Source organism: Heteronotia binoei, chromosome 8, assembly GCF_032191835.1.
Source record: "Heteronotia binoei isolate CCM8104 ecotype False Entrance Well chromosome 8, APGP_CSIRO_Hbin_v1, whole genome shotgun sequence".
Classification (NCBI taxonomy): Eukaryota; Metazoa; Chordata; class Lepidosauria; order Squamata; family Gekkonidae; genus Heteronotia; species Heteronotia binoei.
In genome coordinates this window covers 120,736,011-120,740,570 of record NC_083230.1, presented here as the reverse complement: position 1 = coordinate 120,740,570, position 4,560 = coordinate 120,736,011, and the positions used below count along the sequence as shown (strand labels likewise).

The window sequence follows — 4,560 nt, the reverse complement described above, 5'->3', positions numbered from 1 at the left end:
CTTTTTTTGGAGATGCCGGGTATTGAACCTGGGACCTTCTGCTTACCAAGCAGATGCTCTACCACTGAGCCACTGTCCCGTCCCTGACTGGCAACGGTTCTCCAGGGTCTCAAGCTGATATTTTTCACACCCATTTGCCTGGACCCTTTTTTGGAGATGCCGGGGATTGAACCTGGGACCTTCTGCTTACCAAGCAGATGCTCTACCACTGAGCCACCGTCCCTTCCCTGACTGACAACGGCTCTCCAGGGTCTCAAGCTGGGATTTTTCACACCCATTTGCCTGGACCCTTTTTTGGAGATGCTGGGGATTGAACCTGGGACCTTCTGCTTACCAAGCAGATGCTCTACCACCGAGCCACCGTCCCTTCCCTGACTGGCAACGGCTCTCCAGGGTCTCAAGCTGAGATTTTTCACACCAGTTTGCCTGGACCCTTTTTTGGAGATGCCAGGGATTGAACCTGGGACCTTCTGCTTACGAAGCAGATGCTCTACCACTGAGCTACCGTCCCTCCCCGTTAGTTCACTACAACCACATCTCTTCTTGTGTTGAACCAGCTATATTATAGAAATGCTGTTTTCCACTTTGGGGTTAGGCAGCAATGTTTCTCCAGGCCAGTTTAGCCAGGGATCTTGGAGTTTTTGGGGGCATCTTCTGGGCATGGAGCAGTGGCCACTGGTGTGGGCTGTTTGCTTGGGGATATTTGTCAATGTCCTGCATTGTGCAGGGGGTTGGGCTAGATGACCCTGGAGGTCCTTTCCAACTCTTTAAGATTCTGTGGTTCTTCCTTCCCAAGCTGAGCACATTCCCACCCCCAGCAGTGCTGCGCTGAGTGCGTGGTGGTGGAGGATGGCACGTCGAAGGCCACGCTGTGCCTGGTACTCGCACAGTACTTGTGCAGGAGACAAATTGTTCTGTCACCAAGGCTCGGAATCTGTTGCTTCCTTCACCGCTACAGAGCAGCACACAATCGCTTCACGCAGTTATTAATTAGTTGCCTTTCAGAACGTTAAAAATACCCGAACGAAACGTTTTCCCCCCTTTGTTCCAATCAAGCTGATTCACAATATGCATTGTACTTTTGCAACCTTGACAGTCGCTCTTTACAACACTCCTCCCCTCTTCTGACTGGGCTATAAGGGCTCCGATCTCCAGTTGTACTCATATCCGACCAAGGGAGTTTTGACTTCTGAAAGCTTATGCCCCCCAAGTCTTGTCAGGTCTGTAAGGCTCTACTGGACTCAAATCTAACTTGAATCTCTGGGTGCTTTTGGAACTTGGAGTGTGGGGATTGGACACTGTTGCAAAATAGCTGCCAAGAATGCTGGGGCCAGTCACAAAATGGCCGCCGTGAAATCTGCGGTCCGTCTCAAAATGGCTGCCAGGGAAGCTTGGTCCCTCAAGAGCTGGAGACATTTCTGCTGGGAAAGCTTGTAATTTACTGGATCACCTGGAATTAGAACATAAGAGAAGCCATGTTGGATCAGGCCTGCGGCCCATCCAGTCCAACACTCTGTCACACAGTGGCCAGAAACCCCAGGTACCATCAGGAGGTTCATCAGTGGGACCAGGTCTGATTCAAGAAATATCTGGGGACTCTGGGGGTGGAGAGAGGAGGAAGGGTATGACAAGCACAATTGAATTCCGAAGGGAGTTCTGGCCATCACATTTAAAGGGACTGCACGTCTCTTAAATGCCATCCCTCCGTTGGAAATAATGAAGGATAGGGGCACCTTCTTTGGAGGCTCATAGAATTGGACCCCCGGTCCAGTATTTTTGAAACTTGGTGGGTGTTTTGAGAAGAGGCACCAGATGCTATGCTGAAACTTTGGTGCCTCTAACTCAAAAAAAACAGCCCCCCCCTCTTCAAAGCCCCAGATACCCATGGATCAGTTCTCCATTATAACCTATGGGAATTAATCTCTGTAGAGAATAATGGAGTGCTGAGCAGGCATTTCCTTCCCTCCCTTCTGATGACCCTGAAGTGGGGGGAGGGCCTCCAAACCAGGGGATCCCCTGCCCCCACCTTGGGATTGGCAACCCTACCTGAAATACAGTGGAATTAGTCTGAATGCCATTGTTTTATTGTAGATTAGTAGTTTTACACGTGGTAATTTTAAATGTATACATGTGAATTTTATGGTTGTGTTGTAACCCTCCTTGAGCCCGTTCATGGGCAGGGTAGGCTAGAAAAGTACATAGTTAAATAGAATAGCCGGGGCCAGTCGCAAAATGGCTGCCATGGAACCTGGAGCCAGTCAGAAAATGACTGCCAAGGGAGCTGGGGCCAGGCACAAAATGGCTGCCGGTTGGCTGAGGCCCGTCCCACAAACATCCCTCTGCAATGGAAGAAAATGGCTGCCAAGGGAGCTGGGGCCAGGCTCAAAATGGCTGCCATTTGGCTGAGGCTCATCACACAAACATCCCTCTGCAGTGGAAGAAAATGGCTGCCAGGGGAGCTGGAGCCAGGCTCAAAATGGCTGCCGGTTGGCTGAGGCCAATCACACAAACATCCCTCTGCAATGGAAGAAAATGGCTGCCAGGGGAGCTGGGGCCAGGCTCAAAATGGCTGCCGGTCGGCTGAGGCCAATCACACAAACATCCCTCTGCAGTGGAAGAAAATGGCTGCCAGGGGAGCTGGGGCCAGGCTCAAAATGGCTGCCAGTTGGCTGAGGCCAATCACACAAACATCCCTCTGCAGTGGAGGCAGCTGTTTCAAAATGGTTGCATCCAGTAGACACAAGGTTCTCCTGAAGCATCTGCAGTTCCAATCAGGTGAAGGAATATCAGCACTGGCTCTCGGTTTTGGGGAAGAGATACCATCCGCAGGCACCTTGGCTAGGGTTGCCTGTTTCAGGTTGGGAACTACCTGGAGATTTTGGGGCTGGCGCCTGAGAAGGGTGAGGTTTGGGGAGGGGAGGGACTTCAATAATGCCATAGAGTCCACCTTCCAGAGTGGCCATTTTCTCCAGATGAACTGTTCTCTCTTTCCTGGAAGAACATAAGAACAAAACAAGAAGCCATGTTAGATCAGGCCAGTGGCCCATCCAATCCAACACTGTGTCACACAGTGGCCAAAAAACCCAGGTGCCATCAGGAGGTCCACCAGTGGAGCCACAACTCCAGAAGTCCTCCCACTGTTGTCGCCCCCACCCCCAGCACGAAGAATACAGAGCATCACTAGCCGCAGACAGAGAGTTCCACCTATATCTTGTGGCTAATAGCCACTGATGGACCTCTGCTCCAGATGTTTATCCGATATGCCTATGCCTGTAGCTGCTGCCACTTCCTGTGGCAATGCACCACCTGGGTTGCAGTGCCCTCTCTGAAAGAGTGACCCTTTTCTAATTCTGTTGAAATCATTGGGCTTAGAAAGGCATAACTCCCCTCAGGATGGCGCTGGTAGCGTCCCAGAGTCAGAAGGGGCCTTATCTAATCCAGCCGCCTACTCAGTTGCAGGAAGCCCAAAGTAGGACTTTCCCAACAGCCTATGCTTGAAGGCCTCTGGTGCAGAGCCTACTCACCCAGTAGGGGATTGGTTCCAACCATTACTCCCTCTAAGCTGTGAAGCCTTGTGAGTAAAATTTCTGCTTTGTGAGCTACTGCCATTAAAGTTGTGAGTTACTACGTAAATCAAGTTTGCTCTGGGGTTGTTGTTCTTGAGCTGAGGAAAAAATGTGTGAGCCAGAGGCTAAAAAAACAGTGAGCTAGCTCACACTCTCAGCTTAGAGGGAACACGGGTTCCAGCTGGTCTCATAGAATCAACCACCGGGGTCTTCTAGTCCAACTAGGGTTGCCAATCCCCAGGTGGGGTTAGGAGATCCCCCGATTTGGAGGCCCTTCCCCAGCTTCAGGGTCATCAGAAAACATGAGGGGGGGGGAGGGAAATGTCTGCTGGGCACTCCATTATTCCCTATGGAGACCAATTCCTATAGGGTATAATGGTGAGTTGATCTGCGGGTATCTGGGGCTCTAGGAGGGCTGGTTTTTGAGCTAGAGACACCAAATTTGCAGCATAGCATCTGGTGCCTCTCCTCAAAACACCCTCTGAGTTTCAAAAAGTTTGGACCAGGCAATCCAATTCTATAAGCCCCAAAAGAAGGTGCCCCTATCCTTCATTATTTCCAATGGAGAGAAGGCATTTAAAAGGCATGCAATCCCTTTAAATGTGATGGCCAGAAGTCTCTTTGGAGTTCTGTTGTGCTTGTCAGTCACAACCTTGCTTCTGGCTCCACCCCCAAAGTCTCCTGACTCCACCCTCACGGTCCCCAGAGATTTCTTGAATTGGATCTGGCAACCCTAAATCCAACCCTCTGAACAATGTAGGCGATTCACAAATACCTTCCCCTAAATTCACAGACAGCAAAAACAAGACCTAGAGCTGGCTGTGGCTCAGATCATGAGCTACTCATTGCAAAATTCAGGCTTAAACTGAAGAAAACTGGGGAATCCATTAGGCCATTCAGGTTTGTCCTTGATCACATCTCTTATGAATATACAATGGAGGTGAAGAATAGGTTTAAGGAACTAGAGTTGATAGATTGCCTGAAGAACTAAGGT

General features: G+C 50.2%; 1 non-coding gene across 1 annotated transcript; it reads right to left on the bottom strand.

Annotated features, from left to right (window-relative positions):
• Nucleotides 1-439: 439 nt before the first annotated feature.
• TRNAT-CGU (transfer RNA threonine (anticodon CGU)) lies at nt 440-506 on the bottom strand. The gene has a single exon. It is a non-coding gene; the product is annotated as a tRNA-Thr (tRNA).
• Nucleotides 507-4,560: the final 4,054 nt, after the last annotated feature.